The following is a 20739-nucleotide window of genomic DNA, read 5'->3' as shown; positions in this document are numbered from 1 at the left end:
TTAGTAAATAAAAAGTGTAAGTATATAGTATGTGTTGTGTCAAAAAATAATAAATATCTATGTTTTATGATTTATAGATTAATGCATAACCATTTACCATCTATAGGAAAAGTGTCATAGGTCAATCATTCAGGAAGTACTCTACTGCTGTTCTGTGTGAGGAGATTTTTTGGGGGTACTCTCAAAACACTATGGAAAATGTAAAGGAAGCAGGTGTGGACAGAGGGAGAACTTGAGCTGCTAAGAAGTTCCACAGGGAACTCTGGAGCATCACCCCAAATTGCAAAGAAATGACCCAGGCCTTTGTGCCCCACATTAACTGGTCATAGGTTGTGATTTGCCCCATGGACGGGTTGAATTTTGAGTAAGTAAAGATTCCTTTAGGAGCAATTTTTGAACAGGAACTCAGCTGTGTGCTACCATGAGGCAGAATTCCCTGCAGCAGCAATGAGGCTCTAGATTTTTAAGGAGGCCTCTACATCACAGAATCTACCATACAGGGAAGTTGATAAAACTGGGTTTCATGTTTTCAAAATCCTGATTTTCAAGTCTATTTTTTAAGGAAAATTTCCCTTCCCTTTCTTTTCTATGGTGGGCTAAATAAGGAACTCAAATCTTTGATGTGTCTCTAATCAAGAAGTGAAAGGCTCCCTCTTTTTGAATCTGGGAGTAGCCTCTGACTACTTTGACCAATAAAATACAGTGGATGTGACACCCTGCTGATTCCAGGCCCAGGATTTAAGAAGATGGGCAGGTTTTGTCTCGTTTCTTAAGCACCTAAACTGTCATTTGAAAAGTCTAATTTTCTGAGGAAAACCTCACAGAGGTTTTCTAAACATAATCTTAAGCAGGTTTTCCCCAACCCCCAGGTTGTGGACAGGTACTCGTCCGTAGCCTGTTAGGAACCAGGCCACACAGCTGGAGGTGAGTGGTGGGTGAGCGAGTGAAGCTTCATCTGTATTTACAGCTGCTCCCCATCACTTGCATTACCCCCTGAGCTCTGTCTCCTGTCAGATCAGCAGTGGCATTAGATTCTCACAGGAGCACGAACCCTACTGTGAACTGCATATGGGAGGGATCCAGGTTGCACACTCCTTAGGAGAATCTAATGCTTGATGATCTGAGGTGGAGCTGAGGCGGTGATGCTAGCAATGGGGAGTATCTGCAAATACAGATTATTATTAGCAGAGAGGATTGACCGCACAGACACCATAATAAATCAATTGCTTGCAGACTCATATGAAATCCCTATCAGTAGTCAGGACCTTAAAGATGGCAGAGGAGTAAGATGTGGAGATCACCTACCACCCCACAAATATATCAAAAATATAGCTACATGTGGAACAACTCCTACAGAATACGTACTGAATGCTGGCAGAAGACCTCAGACTTCCCAAAAGGCAAGAAAATTCCCATGTACCTGGGTAGGGCAAAAGCAAAAAGAAAAAACAGACACAAAAGAATAGGGATGGGACCTGCACCTCTGGGAGGGACCTGTGAAGGAGGAAAAGGTTCCACACACTAGGAAGCCCCTTCACTGTCAGAGACAGTGGGTGGGCTGTGGGGAAGATTCGGAGCATGGAGGAGAGCATAGTAACAGGGGTAAAGAGGGCAAAGAAGAGAGATTCCCACACAGGGGATCATTGCCAACCAGCACTCATCAGCCTGAGAGGTTTGTCTGCTCACCCACTAGGGTGGGTGGGGGCTGGGAGCTGAGGCTTGGGTTTCAGAGGTCAGACCACAGAGAGAGTACTGGGGTCAGCTGTGTGAACACAGCCTGAAGGGGGCTAGTGCACCACAGCTAGCTGGGAGGGAGTTGGGGAAAAAGTCTACAACTGCCTAAGAGTCAAGAAACCATTGTTTTGGGGTGCATGAGGAGAGGGGATTCCTTCCCTCTCTGCCCACAGAAGGCAGAGCACTGCCTAAACGAGCTCCAGAGACAGGTGTGTGCTGTGGCTATCAGCTTGGACACAAAAGATGGGCATGAAATGCTAACACTGCTGCTGCAGCCACCAAGAATCCTGTGTGCAAGCACAGGTCACTATCCACACCTCCCCTCCTGGGAGGCTGTGCAGTCAGTAACTGCCAGGGACCCATGATCCAGGGACAGCTTACCGAGGAGAACACACAGCGTGCGTGAGCCTGTTGCAACGTCACACCTGCCTCTGCTGCCACAGGCTCACCCCGCATTCTGTACTCCTCCCTCCCCCTGGCCTGAGTGAGCCAGAGCCCCCTAATCAGCTACTGTTCTAACCCCCTCTTCTGTGGGCGGGAACAGATGCCTGTTCTGTATGTAGGGCAACCTACATGCAGAGATGGTGCCAAAACAAAAGCTGAACGTCAGGAGCTGTGCGAAAAAAGAACATAAAGGGAAATTTCTCCGTGCAACCTCAGGATAAGCGGATTAAATCCCCACAACAAACTTGATGTACCCTGAATCTGTGGAATACCTGAATAGACAGCGAATAAACCAAAAAAATTGAGGTGGTGGACTTTGGGAGCAACTGTAGACTTGGGCTTTGCTGTCTGTGTCTGACTTGTTTATGATTTTTAGGTTTATCTTAGTATAGTTTTTAGCTCTTTTTCTTGCTGGTGGATTTGACTATTGGTTTGGTTGCTCTCTTCGTTTTTTATTATTATTACATTTTTTAGATATTTTTATTTTAATAATTCTATTTTTAAATTTATTATTATTTTTTCTCCCTTTTCTTCTGAGCCATGTGGCTGACAGGATCTTGGTGCTCCAGCCTAGCGTCAGGCCTGAGCCTCTGAAGTGGGAGAGCCAAGTTCAGGACATTGGACCACCAGAGGCTTCCTGGCCCCATATAATATCAATTGGCGAGAGCTCTCACAGAGATCTCCATCTCAAGGTAAGACCCAGCTCCACCCAATTGCCAGCAAGCTCCAGTTCTGGATGCCACATGCCACACTACTGGCAAGACAGGAAAAAAAATACCCTACCCATTAGCTAAGAGGCTGTCTAAAATCATACTAAGTTAACAGACACCTTGAAACAAACTACTGGAGGCAGCCCTGTCCACAAGAAAGATAAGATCCAGCCCCACCCACCAGGGCACCAGTCCCCTCCATCAGGAAGCCTACACAAGCCACTGAACCAACCTTACCCACTGGGGGCAGGCACTAAAAACAATGGGAATTACGAACATGCAGCCTGTGAAAAGGAGACACCAAACACAGTAAGTTAAGCAAAATGAGAAGACAGAGAAATACACAGCAGATGAAGGAGCAAAGTAAAAACACACCAGACCAAAAAAGGAAAAGGAAATAGGCAGTCAACCTGAAAAATACTTCAGAATAATGATAATAAAGAGATCCAAAATCTTGGGAATGGAATGGAGAAAATACAAGAAACATTTCACAAGGACCTAGAAGAACTAAAGAGCAAACAAACAATGATAAACTACACAATAAATGGAATTAAAACTTCTCTAGAAGGAATCAATAGCAGAATAAATGAGGCAGAAGAATGGATAAATGGCCTGGAAGATAAAATAGTGGAAATAACTACCACAGAGCAGAGTAAAGAAAAAAAAAAAAAAAGAAAATAATTGAGGACAGGCTCAGAGACCTCTGGGACAACATTAAACACACCAACATTCAAATTATAGGGGTCCCAGAAGAAGAAGAGAAAAAGAAAGGGACTGGGAAAATATTTGAAGAGATTATAGTTGAAAACACCGCTAATATGGGAAAGGAAATAGTTAATGAAGTCCAGGAAGCACAGAGGTACCATACATGATAAATCCAAGGAGAAACATGCCAAGACACATATTAAGCAAACTATCAAAAGTTAAATACAAAGAAAATATATTAAAAGCAGCAAAGGAAAAGCAACAAATGACACACAAGGGAACCCCCATAAGGTTAAAAGCTTATCTTTCAGCAGAAACTCTGCAAGCCAGAAGGAAGTGGCAGGAAATATTTAAAGTGGTGAAAGGGTAAAACCGACAACCAAGATTACCCAGCAAGTATCTCATTAAGGTTCAAAGGAGAGGGTTGAGAGTCCGCCTGCCGATGCAGGAGACACGGGTTCGTGCCCTGGTCCAGGAAGATCCCACATGCCGCAGAGCGGCTGGGCCTTTGAGCCATGGCCACTGAGCCTGTGCGTCCGGAGCCTGTGCTCCACAATGGGAGAGGCCACAACAGTGGAGAGGCCCACATACCGCAAAAAAAAAAAACGATTCAATGGAGAAATTAAAAGCTTTACAGACAAGCAAAATTAAGAGAATTCAGCACCACCAAACCAGCTTTACAACAAATGCTAAAGGAACTTCTCTAGGCAGGAAACACAAGAGAAGGAAAAGACCTACGAACCCAAAACAATTAAGAAAATGTAATACATATATACATATTGATAATTAGTTTAAATGTAAATGGATTGAGTGCTCCAAACGAAAGACATAGATTGGCTAAATGGATACAAAAACAAGACCCATATATATACTGTCTACAAGAGACCTACTTCAGACCTAGGGACACATAAAGACTGAAAGTGAAGGGATGGAAAAAGATATTCCATAAACAGAAATCAAAATAAAACTGGGTAGCAATTCTCATATCAGACAAAATAGACTTTAAAATAAAGACTATTACAAAGAAGGACACTACATAATGATCAAGGGAACAATCCAAGAAGAAGATATAATAATTGTAAATATTTATGCACACTACATAGGAACACCTCAATACATAAGGAAAATGTTAACAGCCATAAAATGGGAAATTGAGAGTAATACACTAACAGTAGGGAATTTTAACACCCCACTTTCACCAATGGACAGATGATCCAAAATGAAAGTAAGTAAGGAAACACAAGTTTTAAATGACACATTAAACAAGATAGACTTGATTGATATTTATAGGACATTCCACCCAAAAATAACAGAATACACTTTATTCTCAAGTGCTCATGGAAAATTCCCCAAGATAGATCATATCTCTTGTCACATAACAAGCCTTGGTAAATTTAAGAACTGAAATCATATCAAATAACTTTTCCAACTACAATGTTATGAGACTAGATATCAACTACAGGAAAAATAACTGTAAAAAATACAACACATGGAAGCTAAATAATATGCTACTAAACAACCAAGATATCACTGAAGATATCAAAAAGGAAATCAAAATATACCTAGAAGCAAATGAAAATGAAAACATGAGAACCCAAAACCTGTGGGATACAGCAAAAGCAGTTCTAAGGGGGAAGTTAATAGCGATAGAATCTTACCTCAAGAAAAAAACAAAAATCCCAAAGAAACAACCTATAGTTACACCTAAAGCAATTAGAGAAAGAAGAACAAAAATACCCCAAAGTTGGCGGAAGGACAGAAATCATAAAGATCAGATCAGAAATAAATGAAAAAGAAATGAAGGAAACAATAGCAGAGATCAATAAAACTGAAAGCTGGTTCTTTGAGAAGATAAACAAAATTGATAAACTACTATCCATTCAGACCCATCAAGATAAAACGGGGGAAGACTCAAATCAATAGGATTAGAAATGAAAAAGGAGAAATAACAACTGACACTGCAGAAATACAAAGGATCATGAGAGATTACTACAAGCAACTATATGCCAATAAAATGGACAACCTGGAAGAAGTGGACACATTCTTAGAAAAGCACAACCTTCTGAGACTGAACCAGGAAGTAATAGAAAATATAAACAGACCAATTACAAGCACTGAAATTGAAACTCTGATTAAAAATCTTCCAACTAACAAAAGCCCAGGACCAAATGGCTTCACAGGCGAATTCTATCAAACATTTAGAGAAGAACTAACATCTATTCTTCTCAAAGTCTTCCAAAATATAGCAGAGGGAGGAACACTCCCAAACTCATTCTAGGAAGCCACCATCACCCTGATATCAAAAGAAGACAAAGATGTCACCAAAAAAGAAAACTATAGGCCAATATCACTGATGAACATAGATGCAAAAGTCCTCAACAAAATATTAGCAAACAGAATCCAACAGCACATTAAAAGGATCATACTCCATGAACAAGTAGGGTTTATCCCAGGAATGCAAGGATTCTTCAATATATGCAAATCAATCCATGTGATACCTCATATTAAAAAATTGAAGGATAAAATCCTTATGATAATCTCAATAAATGCAGAAAAAGCTTTTGACAAAATTCAACACTAATTTATGATAAAAAGTCTCCAGAGAGTAGGCAATAAGTTCACTTTCCTCAATATAATAAAGGCCATATATGACAAACCCACAGCCAACATCATTCACAGTGGTGAAAAACTGAAACCATTTCCTCTAAGATCAGGGGCAAGTCAAGGATGCCCACTCTCACCACAATTATTCAACATTGTTTTGGAATTTTTAGCCACAGCAATCAGAGAAGAAAAAGAAATAAAAGGAATCCAAATAGGAAAAGAAGAAGTAAAACTGTCATTGTTTGCAAATGACATGATACTATACATAGAGAATCCTAAAGATACTACCAGAAAACTACTAGAGCTAATCAATGAATTTGGTAAAGTAGTAGGATACAAAGTTAATACAAAGAAATATCTTGCATTCCTATATGTTAACAAGGATAGATCAGAAAGAGAAATTAAGGAAATAATCCCATTCACCATTGCAACAAAAAGAATAAAATAGGAATAAACCTACCTAAAGAGACAAAAGACCTGTATGCAGAAAACCATAAGACATTAATGAAAGAAATTAAAGATGTTGCAAACAGATGGAGAGATAAACCATGTTTTGGATTGGATGAATCAACATTGTGAATATGGCTATACTACCCAAAGCAATCTACAGATTCAATGGGATCCCTATCAAACTACCAATGGCATTTTTCACAGAACTAGAACAAAAAATTTCACAATTTGTAAGGAAACACAAAAGACTCCAAATAGCCAGAGCAATCTTGTGAAATAAAAATGGAGCTGGAGGAATCAGGCTCCCAGACTTCAGCCTATACTACAAAACAACAATAATCAAGACAGTATGATACTGGCACCAAAACAGAAATATAGTCAATGGAACAGGATAGAAATCCCAGAGATAAACCCATGCACATATGTTCATCTTATCTTTGAAAAAGGAGGCAAGAATATACATTGAGAAAAGACAGCCTCTTCAATAAATGGAGCAGGGAAAACTTGACAGTTACATGTAAAAGAGTGAAGTTAGAACATTTCCTAACATCATACACAAAAATAAACTCAAAATGGTTTAAAGACCTAAACATAAAGCCAGATACTATAAAACTCTTAGAGGAAAACATTGGAAGAACACTTTTTAACATAAATCTCAGCAAGATCCTTTTTGACCCACCTCCTAGAGAAATAGAAATAAAAACAAAAATAAACAAATGGGACCTAATGAAACTTAAAATCTTTGCACACCAAAGGAAACCATAAACAAGACGAAAAGACAACCCTCAGAATGGGAGGATATATTTGCAAACGAAGAAACTGGCAAAGGATTCATCTCCAAAATATACAAACAGTTCATGCAGCTCAATATAAAATAAACAAAGAGCACAATCCAAAAATGGGCAGAAGACCTAAATAGACATGTCTCCAAAGAAGATATACAGATTGTTAACAAACACATGAAAGGATGCTCAACATCACTAATCATTAGAGAAATGCAAATCAAAACTATGTTGAGGTATCACCTTACACCTTTCAGAATGGTCATCATCAAAAAATCTACCAAAAATAAATGTTGGAGAGTGTGTGGAGAAAAGGGAACACTCTTGCACTGTTGGTGGGAATGTAAATTGATACAGCCACTATGGGGAACAGTATGGAGGTTGCTTAAAAAACTAAAAATAGAATTATCATATGACCCCACAATGCCACTACTGGGCATATACCCTGAGAAAACCATAATTCAAAAAAATGTCAAGTACCACAATATTCATTGCAGCTCTTTTTACAATAGCCAGGATATGGAAACAACTTAAGTGTCCATCGACAGATGAATGGATAAAGATGATGTGTCACATACATAACAATGGAATATTAGTCAGCCATAAAATAAATGAAATTGAGTTATTTGTAGTGAGGTAGATGGACGTAGATCTGTCATACATAGTGAAGTAAGTCAGATAGAGAAAAACAAATACCGTATGCTAACACATATATATGGAATCTGAAAAAAAAAAAATGGTTCTGATGAACCTAGGGGCAGGACAGGAATAAAGATGCAGATGTTGAGAGTGGACTTGAGGACACAGAGTTAGGGGAAGGGTAAGCTGGGAAAAAGTGAGAGAGTAGCAATTTCATATATACACTACCAAATGTAAAATAGATAGGTAGTGGGAAGCCACTTCCTAGCACAGGGAGATCAGGTCGGTGCTTTGTGACCAACTACAGGGGTGAGATAGGGAGGATGGGAGGGAGATGCAAGAGGGAGGGTATGTGGGTATATATATGTGTATATATATATATATATATATATATATAGAGAGAGAGAGAGAGAGAGAGAGAGAGAGAGAGCGCTGATTGACTTTTTTATACAGCAGAAACTAGCACAACATTGTAAAGCAATTATACTCCAAGAAAGATGTTAGAAAAAAAATAAAGAAGAAAAAAAATCCTATCAGTGAGTGGCAAGTGAAAACAAGCTCAGGGCTCCCACTTATTCTGCATTATGGTGAATTGTATAACTATTTCATTATATATTACAATCTAATAGTAATAGAAATAAAGTGCATAATAAATGTAATTCGCTTGAATCATCACCAAACCACCGCCCCCCCAGTCTGTGGGAAAATTGTCTTCCATGAAACCAGTCCCTGGTTCCAAAAATGTTGAGGACCGCTGGTCTTAGGCACAGAAGATTGTTTAATTTATCATGTTTTCATGAATTCTCTTTCCGATATTACTTAAGCAACACTAAATCTTTCTGAGCCAGGATAGCAAAAATATGCTAATAAGGATACATTATAATTATCCCTCATTTGCCCCCCTCCTGGCTGGCCCTCTTCTCTGCTGATCCAGTAAAATATATTGCTGAGAACTGCATTTTTTCTTATCAGTTAAACTGGAGCCCTGTGATAGAGAAAAAGAGGAAGAGAGAGAGAGGAATAAAAAGAGATAGAAAGAGATAGAGATAAATATAAATTGTATTCAGTGTCTCATTTTATTTGCTGATTCTTACTTATCCAGTCTCAATTTACTTTATGTGCTGGATATGTGACCTAGCTCTACACAGCCATGTCTTCCAGAATCATATTGAAGTTAATTTATTTTCAAGTTGTCGTTTTTACATAACGTTTTCATAAACCTTAATGTGCAAGAGCAGTGATATTTCAAACAGAGTTTTACACAGCAAATTTTTTCTTTTCTCAATTTCTCACAGTTTTTCTCTTCACAGTGTATAGCTATCTAGTGTCCTAATTCCTACACTCTCTGCAGGCAGACTCATCACTGGCTCATGATTGGTATGAAACAGGGGTGTCCCAATGCCTTTGGGTTGAAAGCCAACTCTAATGTGTTGGAGACAAGAAAAAGGACTCACTTTTGGTAAGTATTTTATTATGCAATCCTTTTTTGAGATTTGAATATTTGATGATAGGATTTGATGTGTAATAATTCTTGAGTTTATTAAAGGATATATTACTAATGTTGCCAATAACTTGAATGCATCAAAATTAAGTGTGAAAGATTACTTAAAATTTTACTTTAGAAAATTGTATTTTAACGTTTGTTATGGAAAATTTCAATCATATACGTTAGGAGAAAGAATAGGTCAATGAACTTCCATATACACATCACATAGATTTAGTAATCAATAAATTCAGCCATTCTTTCTCCTTTTTATCCTTAATCTGTTCTTCCTACCCCAGAGTATTTTAGAGAAAATCCAACACTTCACATCATTTCATACATAAGTACAATATTACAGCATGCACCTCTAAAAATAGTTCCTTCTTAAAATGATAGCCATAATATCATTAGTATACATAAAATAACTATATCATGTAATATCTAGGCAGTACTCATAATTTCTTGTTATCACATTATTGTTGGTTTTTTGAATGTTTAGTTGAATCACGATTCACGCAGTTTAAATATATATTAAGTCTTTTAAATCTGCATATATCTCTCCTCTTTTCCTTTTTCAGTTTATTTGTTGATAAAATTAGGTCAATTTCCTATAAGGGCAACTCCTTTCCTAGAGGATAAAATAAAAGTGACTCAGCAGATTTACATTCCAATCATCCATCCTTTCATCTATCCATATATTAATTTAACACATATGTGTGAATGTCTTTATCTATCTATCTTAGTTATTGTGTATCAATTAATATTTTAGTGTGCAGAGAAATCTATGACACAACTCTAAAGGCAATGGCAGATTTTGTTCTGGTGATATGATAAGGTTTGTGTTTGTGAGAGCAAAGCAATTATAATATAAATATTCCTAGGCTTTCCCTTAACCATGCCAAACAAGGAAGTTTCTGCCTTTGATTACTTAATATTTTTTCTTATTTCTCAAATGCTCAGAAAAGTTACCCTTGACAATTTTTTGAAGGGGACCTCTCTGATGCAGAAACTGAAATAAATGATAAAGTGTAAAAATTAAGTGTTTAAAGTCTAAGGATCGAAACAGTGTAGTCCAGGTGATGGATTATAGTTAGAAAATTATTAAATGCAGTAGGAAGCTAGTATACAGTGATAAATTGGTGAACAAATAAATACTGGATAAATAATGCTGTTTTAAATTTCTAGTATATGAGGAAGAGCACCTCTACATGATGACAAAATATTGATTGAATGTGCATTTGAGAGATATAAATGGAAAGAAATTGAAGATCATAGAATTTGAGCAAGTCAAGGATTGTGAGCTTCTACGCTGAATGAATCATCCATGGGAGAGTAAAGGCTCCCATAATGATGCACGAGCCAAGGATATAAAGGGAGACTGTAAAGATTGTAAGCCCAGATACAGAAGCTTTCCAAAATAACAAGTTGAGGAAACATTTAGAACCATGTGTTTCTATAGACAAAATGAAATGAGATAGAGAGTATGCAGCAAATGATATGAAAGTACAAAATAAAAAAAACAAATTGTAGGTAAGTTTAGGACAACAGATTAGGAGAGGAATGGAAAGATAAGTCAACTCTATCTCCTTGCTTCTGAGAGAAAATAAGTGTATAGACATCAATGGATTCCACCTAAACTGAGATTTCAGAAGAGCCTGTTTCTTCACACTAAAGGCAGGATTCAATTAAGGTAAGCAATTATAAGAAGCACCAATTAAGACACTGAAGATGTGATTAAATTTATGATGAAAGAATCTTAAGTCTAGCCCTTCCTGCATCGTTCCTACTATCGTATTCAATTGATGAGCCCTGGCTGTTGTCATTTCACTAGAACAGCAGTTCTCCACTTTCACTGTACCTTTGAATCATCTGATGATGTCTGATTCCCATTCTTAGATTCTGGCTTTAACTTATCTGGGGAACAGCCTGAATCTCAGAACCACTGAACCATTGTGAGCATTCCTAGTGACTAATGTATGTCCTGAAGATCTAACATCAGCCTAGAATAAAATAATCATTAAATACACGTGTTTTTGAAATTATTACAGAAACCAAATCTAGATGAAACCCCAGATCTATTGTGTACTGAGAATGCAATGGTTCTTATGATTAATGAGATTGTCACTTTCTCTTTTGGATTATATTGGATTGATTTAAGAGAGACATGGACATATATACACTACCAAATGTAAAATAGATAGTGGGAAGCAGCCGCATAGCACAGGGAGATCAGCTTGGTGCTTTGTGACCATCTTGAGGGGTGGGATAGGGAGGGTGGGAGGGAGGGAGATGCAAGAGGGAAGAGATATGGAGATATATGTATATATATAACTGATTCACTTTGTTATAAAGCAGGAACTAACACACCATTGTAAAGCAATTATACTCCAATAAAGATGTTAAAAAAAGAGAGTCTTTCACTCTATCAGTATATACTTTTGAAACATTGCACTGAAAAATCTATTTTAGTACTTTCTGCCTAAAGCTAAAAGATTGGTTTCAGCTCCTAAGCTTTTGAAATTTTGAAAGATGCACATTGATTGTAACAGAGCTTGCCAGAAAAAAAAAAAAATTCATAGAACTCCAACCCAGAATCTAAACTCTAATGTTCTAAATTGGATATAATTATTTCCAAATTCCACAAAGTATGGAACTTTTATTATATAAAAGCTGGTGTTTACAGAAATTTAGGTTAAAACATAGTGGACATTTAACAAAATCACTAAGAATATAGATTTTGGAGTCAGACAAATCTATTTAAACTCAGCTGTGTTCCTTTCCAGGTGGAAAAGTATTTATCATATCTACATCTTTATTTCCTAGCTTGTAAAATGACAATATGAATACATCATTCATTTAATTGTTGTGAAAGCTAAAAGATATATGTGAAATAAATTAGTATTTTGATTAATAATTATTAAACGCTCAATATTAAATATGTATACAAAAGTTAAAAAAAATCTAAGCGCTAAAAGCAAGTAACATAGAATTACAGTAATATTTTCCGAAAGATTCCTTATTAACTCCAAAAATATTTATATAGTACTTACACAAAATGTGCTGTTTTCATGAAGCTAAGCCCTAGTGAAGAAGACAGAAAGTAACCATAAAATCATACAAACACATGTATAATTATAAATTCAAGGAAAAAACCTTAATGTAAGAAGAAGAAAAGGATTTCTATAATAGAAGATAACAAAAGAACCTGAATTGAGCTATGTGTGAGTGAATGAGAAATTTTCCCCTAGGAGGTAATGCTCAAATTAAAGTATAAAGATGAATAAGAGCTAAATAAATAAGGGACTGATAGTGTGTGTTTGTGTGCGTGTGTGCATGTGTGTGTGTTTAACTTATTTAATTTTCCAGAAAGAACTTGAGACTTGTTTTCTGCAAAATAACTTTTCATAATCCACACAGACTCAGAAATAAAGTTAAAGAATCCTGAATTAGAAAATTTCCTATCTGAGTAATTTTCATGACTGATAGGCAAAGCAGAGGAAGATAGATCATCAGGAAATGGAAATCTTAATTGGAAAATAATTGAGAACATTCACAAAGACAAGACTATGATGTGAATCTAAAGATAAGAAATATGAGGAGAGAAAAATAAAATGGTATTCACAATGGGAAAATACAAGTTAATATATAAGCTGAGGTGGTTTTAAATGATTTAAATGAATTCTCCCAAAGTGATGGAAACCAAAATATAAATACTAGATAAGACTTACAAATTTAACTCTTCATGACTTGAGGATGAATATGCCCATCATCATGCAGATCTGACCATCACTTTTATCTAATCTTCATCTATGTTTTGAAAACCATTTAAAAAAAATTTTCCCCTACTCTTTGCCTTGAAAGAGACATATTCTCATTATATAATAGAAATCATTCATTAAAAATACTTATTATTATTTTTAAACTTTACTGTTAAATGGCTTAGATGTTGCAGGTTTTGTACAGAAGATTGTCTGATATGCAGATGATTTCTTTTTCCAAGACAGCTATTGATAGTATTGATTCCTATTAACTCTTCAAACAAATAAAGAAGAAAGGGCCATTTTCTTCATGACAGAAATTGCAGCCATCACTGGGATAACATATAACAGCTGCTAATAGCTCTGCAGACTGGAAACTGCAGTTCAGGGAGAAACTTGGCAGGTGGAATGCAATTACCCAAAGTGGACCTTATCCAGATATGTAGGGTAAACACCCCCCCCCCTTATAGATTGCTTTCAAATCTTTAACGGCCATAAAAAGACTAGTTATTTCATTTTTTTTTCTGTCTCACTCAAAATATATCTAGCTTTGTCACATTAAAATAAAATTAAACTTAACTGTGCCAAAAAAAAGCAAGCCTAATAATACTATTTCACTTTTGGAGTGTACTCATATAATATTGACTTATTTTATGCTTTTAATTAAATACTGAATTTCTCTCTCATTCCATATATATATGATATGGAAACAGTATATGATGAATTACAAATAATTTTCTTTTCTTTTTTTCAGGTTGCAAAATAAGCTATTCAAATGAAGTCACTCTCCACAAGGGGTATATTTATTTACCTGATATTAATATCAAACTAAAGTGTTAAAAATTACATATACATTTATTTTATTGTGGGACATTAGGTTTTATGACTTGATAGGTGGCTCATATTTTTACAATGAATTCTCTCTTCTTCTGTACCATTACCAGTTTAATCCTAATTTGGGAAATAAATATCTGATGACTGGATTTAAAAAAAAAAAACAAACAAGAACACACACCTTGGTTTTGATCCAGCTTCTGCCACAATGAGTTTAGGGCAGACTTTTCAGATTCTTTTCTACTTTGCAATGTTGCCTCATAAAAACTTTTAGACTCTCTCATTTTATGTACTAAATTCTATAATTTGCTTATTTTCAGGGGAATACAATCAATGTTTTTTGGTTTATTTTGATTTTGTGGACAATAGTTAACAAATATTTGTGCTCAACAGACTTTTTAATTAATCTTAGAAATTAAAACAATTAAAGATTTCATACAGATACTTGTCTCCCATTGGATTTAAAATCAAGTGTTCCTCTTTATTCTTTTTCTTTTTTTCCCATACACAGTATCTCATTTGTCTGACCATATCTCACTTAGATTTCTTTGGATGTTGTCTTGTCCAGCATTTGACCTTCATCTTAGACTTATTTAAAATTTTATTTCACCTGATATATTAACTTGTACTTTCCCAGTATGAATTTCATTTTGTTTTCCTCTACTCATATTTGTTATATTTACTTTCATTATATTCCTGTCTATGTCAGAGTTCTCAATTCTTCTCATTTTCTTATTACATGAAATTTGATCATTTTAACTGCAAATCATATTATCTCATCAGCAACTTCCTAAGATTTTCCTAAATTGACTTCATGTATAGGATTTATTATTTCTGTTTAAGTTTTGAACAAATCTCTATCTCTAAGGGTACCATATATGAAGTAGATGTTATTTTAACATCTAGAATGACTACTGTAATGCTCACAGCAATTGCATTACAATATCATTAATATTACCATAACACAGACTTTTTTCCCCATTAAAAATGAATTTGATTGTTGTTTTCTTTCCTCTCAAGTTATGCTTCATTCTGAACTTTCAAAATTTTTTTAGAACTTTAAGTGGTCCAGGATGTTTACCAGTTCCCTTAATATCCAAAGGTGCCTGTCATCTAGATCTCCTAATTTGCAAGTATTCAAATTTACCAAGTATACCCTTACATGTGTTTATATTCATTACTCTCTAATTGCTTCAATTTTTTCTTATTGTCAGAAAATCAGATAGGCACAAAGTCATCATTCTTTCTAATCCTAACATCATTGAAATAGATTTTATAATGGAATATTCCAACTAATTTATGAATAACTCTAAACAGTAGTATTTTGTTTTGAATTGAGGACCTTTGAACAATGATGAAGGAAATTGATCTTCATGTTATCATGATCTTAATAAATGTTTTTAAGAATTAGCCAAACTACTTTGATATGAATTTTTTGTCATTGTAATATGGAATTACATTGTATACAAATAAATATCTCACTATCATGAAATTTTTTTATTTAAACACTTAAATTATGGTAAATTAAAATACACAAAATTCTCTGTTTATTATATCATAGATTGATGAGGATACTGTTACTTATTTGGAAGAAATTGTTTTACTAAAGAAGGATTTAAGGAAGCTTTCTACTTATGAATATCAATGAGGCAGGGATTTATTATTAACTATTTAGTATATGATAGGCTTTCTACTAAGCAATAAAGATTCAATGTTGAAGAAGACAGACTCCTTTTTTATTTCTCCTGTAGCCTTCATTCTCTTGGATAAGACAGATTATTAATAAGTAAATAAAATGACAATATGAAGTTATGTATGTATCTATGTGGCATCATTACACAAGTGCTGCATTTTTACGACAATGTTAAAAAGAATGAGCACATTCTTTTCGATATGGTATCAGAGAAGTTCTCCCTGAAATCATGATATTTTCAATGATGCTTTAACAACAAAAAAAGGGGGGTGTTTGTGATGTTGGGAACATACTGAATGTCCATGAAATAAGAAAGAAATTTGATGTGTTCTGGAAACAATGGGGACGTGGCATACAGATGGAGCTTACAGTGATTGAAGCTACCAATGTTTGGAAAAATAGGCAGACATGGATCAATCAACTGATTTATATTTTAAAGTTAACTTTAACTGCTCTTAGAAGATGAATACTAGGAAACAACAATTGCAAAAGGAAAAAAAAAAGAAAATGTTTAGTGAACCCAGATGAAAATTTACTGGGGCTTCTACTAGGATTAAAAACATATGGAAGTGAGTCAGACTGGAAATTCCCTGTGGCAATGGATAGGAGCAGGGTGGCCACTATCACCACTTTTATTCAACATAGTACTAGCAGTCCCAACCAGAGAATCAGGCAAGATAAAAAACTAAAAGTCATCCAGATCAGAAAGGAAAAAGTAAAATTGTCTTTATTTGCAGATGATGCAACCTAAAGACTCAACCAAAAAGAAAAAAAAAAAAAAGTTGTAACTAACAATGAACTCAGTAAATTTGTAGGAAGTAAAATGAGCATATATCAATCTACTGAATTTCTACATGCTAATAATTAAACATCTAAAAAGGAAATAAAGAAAACAATAATATTCACAATAGCATCTAAAACAATAAAATACTTAGAAATAAATTTAACAAAGAAAGTCAAAGATGGCAATGAAAACTATAAGACTTTAATGAAGGAAACTGAAGAACACACAAACAAATGGAAAAATATCCTGTGTTCATGTAACAGAAGAATTAAAATGACCATACAATCCAAAGCCATCAGTAGATTTAATGCAATTCACATCAAAATTCCAATTTTTAAAACAGAAAAAGAAAAAGTTCTGAAATTTGTATGGAATCACAAAAGACCCCAAATAGCCAAAGCAAGTCTTACAAAGAAGGGCAAAGCTGAAGGCTTTGGTCAATGAATCTATGACAAAGGAGGAAAGAATATACAAGGGGAATAAACAGTCTCTTCAATAATTGGTACTGGGAAAACTGGACAGCTGCATGTAAAATAATAAGATTAGAACATTTCCTCACACCATTTACAAAAACAAACACAAAATGGATTAAGTACCTAAATGTAAGACTTGAAACCATAAAACTCCTACAAGAGAACAAAACACTCTTTGACTCTTTTAAATTGAAGCAATATTTTTTGGATCTATCTCCTAAGATAAACAAAATAAAAAGAAAAAATAAATAAATGGGACCTAATTAAACTTAAAAGGTTTTGCACAGCAAAGAAGACCATCCATAAAATGAACAGACAAATTATAGAATGGGAGAAAATATTTGCAAATGATATGATCAACAGGGATTAATATCCAAAATATATAAAAAGGTCATACAACTCAAAATCAAAAAAAACAACCAAGCAAATATAAAATGGGCAGAAGACCTGAACAGAGACTTTTCCAAAGAAGACACACGGATGGTAAACAGGAATAGGAAAAGTTGCTCAACATCCGTAATTATTAGAGAAATGCAAATCAAAGCCACAATAAGATATCACATCACACCTGTCAGAATGGCAGTCATCAAAAAATCTACAAATAACAAATGTTGGTGAGGTTGTGGAGAATAGGCAACTCTTGTACCCTGTTTGTGGGAATGTAAATTGGTGCAGTCACTATGGAAAACAGTTTGGTCATTCCTCAAAAAACTAAAAATATAACTACCATATGATTGAGCAATTCTACTCCTGGGTATATAACCAGTAAAATGAAAACACTAATTCAAAAAGATACATGCACCTCAATGTTTATAGCAGCACTGTTTACAATAACCCAGATATGGAAGCAACCTAGGGTCCATCAACAGATGAATTAATAAAGAAGATATGATATCATATATCATATACATATATATATACTCATATACACACACAACGGATTATTACCCAGCCATATAAAATAATGAAAATCTGCCATTTGCAGGAATTTGGATAGACCTAGAGAATATTATGCTTAGTGAAATAAGTCAGACAGATAAAGACAAATACTGTGTAATATCACTTATATGTGGAATCTAAAAAATAATACAAAGGAGTTATATAGCAAAACAGAAACAGACTCAGATACAGAAAAGAAACTAGTGGTTACTAGATGAGAGAGGGAAAGTGGGAGGGTCAAGTTAAAGGTATGGATTAAGAAGATACAAACTAATATGCATAAAATAGATAAGCCACAAGGATATATTGTATGAGACAGGAAATTATAGTGATTATCTTTTAATGACTTTTAATGAAGTAAAATCTGTAAAAATACTGAATCACTATGCTGTACACTTGAAACTAATACCATATTGTAAATCAATAAAATTAAATAAATATGTAAATAAATAAATCATCTTTAAAAGTAACAAAATTAAAAAGTTGGAGGATGGACTGAGAGGCTAATTGTGATTATCTAACGTACAAGCCAGCAATCTGACATCTCTGAGAAATTTTAGACAAATTTTCTTGTCTATAGAAGGGGAATAAAACCTCTCATAGGATGTGGAGAGAGTAAAACAGAATGAACCCAGATGCCTTGTTATTAGTTTTCTGAACCTGGTAACTATTTCTGCTTCCCCCACATTTTACCCTCTCTGTGTAGCATAAAGCAACACCGAAGACCCACTGAAAAAGCTCTACAAATAATATCCATTTGATAATGTTGTAATTCATGATCTCAGTGTAGTTATTGGATTGCTCCCCCTTTTTCCTGAGTTATGATATTTATTTATTTCACCAATCATTCCTAATTCCAAGAATGATCTATAGGTTGTTGATTGACTTTGGACATTACCACGTAAACCTTGACACTTCTGGCAGTGTTACCTTTTATTACTGAGTTCTCAACAGGTGGAGACATCCTTTCCTTCTTTTTTTCCTTCATCTCTTTCATCTCTTCCTCTGCCTTTCTCTCCACCTTTTCTATCTCTTCCTTTCTCTGTCTTACCTTTGTTTATCAAGCTGAGAGAATAATGTTAACCATAGGAAGTGATTGAAAAAGTTTAAATATTATAGGACTCTGAGAAAAAAAATGAGACTTTTTCTCCCTGTAAGCCTGTCAAACTACAGCTTTGGGAGTAATAGAATCCTAGCCCTCCATTTTTTTTTAATGTACAGCCATTTTCTGATTGAGCTAATGGAGACATTAGAGTGATAGCTTATCAGGTGAGCATATTCCTGCTGTGTGTCAAGTCATTTTTCTTCTCTAAAAATGCTATGGATTAGTCCTGCAGTTTCATTTGTAAAATCAGTGAGAAGATGAATAGTGATAATTTTGATTCATATAAAGAGAAAATGTTATAAATATTTAATACAGCAGCCTGTGAAATCTCCTCCCAAAAACAAATATTGTGAATATGAAGCAGTCAGATTAAGGCTCAAAATAAATTAATTTTAGCCATATTAAATAAAAGTGCAATATATAAGATTTTTTAAAAACTGATCTGTTTCTCTGTGCCTAATATTTTCCACAGGATTGTGCCCTGTTTCAAATTCTCCCTCAGTGTGTAATATTTTAAGAATAGGGATGAAGCAAGTATAAATGATTATCATCTTCCCTTATCAGGCTTCATATGTAGAAAAGTTCCCTTAAGATATCTGAGTATAACAATTTAAAATACATATTTTTGTGAGTTTAATCCAAGATATAAATTAGCATTAATTTATGGTAAGTCTTTAATTAAAGCTAGTGTTCAGTACATTATTACCAATCTGGGTAAATGAAGAGTCTGTGTGGATAAATTTACATGCAACAATTAAAATTTCTCCTTCCTTCTCCTACTCCCCACAAACTGTGCCCCAAATTCCAGTGTCTACTGGCTTGTGACTTCATATGATACCTCTTCTTTTACCTGCCCTGGGTGCTCTCAAGATATATTACTCACTTCACATTGTTTCTCATGGTAAATAAGTTAACTACCTTGCATCTGTTTTTCTAGGCTCATTTTCCAACCTTTACTAAATCTCCAAAATTCTTCCATAAATAAAGAAAAAAATTAAAATCACCAATAAACTCCAAAACACTCCCTTGAATATAGGTAACATATTTTTATTCCACGGTCTAACATTTATAACTGTTAACTTGCCCACTAGATTCATTCACTATATGTATGCTATAAAACAGACATCATGTAAAATTTATAGACAAGAATATCTAGTTGCATAACAAATAGAATTTTAATCTTTTGCTCCTGAACTAAGAGTCAGGAACAAAATAGAGGACAAGTCATTAAATAAGCAGCATAATTCATGCTGTTACCATTCCATATAAAATTATCCTATCTAACATTGATGGAATATCATATCTACTGGCCTGATAAGACAGTGGATATGACAATCCTCTTGGATGGCAAAGAAAATTGTGTTATTTGAGTGCATGAATTGTATAACTCATTGCCCCTGGTGAACCAGTTAATAAGTTGAATTCAGAAAACATCACGCCTGAGGTGTGTGTTAGTACTACCCATAGGTCAGTATTGGAGGATGGACTGAAGGGCTAATGGTGATTACCTAACATACAAGAGACATGAGACAATCTAAAAAGTCAAAAATTCTAAATAGTCACCACAAATTTTAGCAGGAGAGACAAATTAAATCATAGGCC

The sequence above is a fragment of the Delphinapterus leucas genome, chromosome 7 (genome assembly GCF_059928025.1).
Source record: "Delphinapterus leucas isolate spDelLeu-1000000601 "Yukka" chromosome 7, BTC_Dleu_Yukka2, whole genome shotgun sequence".
Lineage (NCBI taxonomy): Eukaryota > Metazoa > Chordata > Mammalia > Artiodactyla > Monodontidae > Delphinapterus > Delphinapterus leucas.
This window is presented reverse-complemented; position numbering follows the sequence as displayed.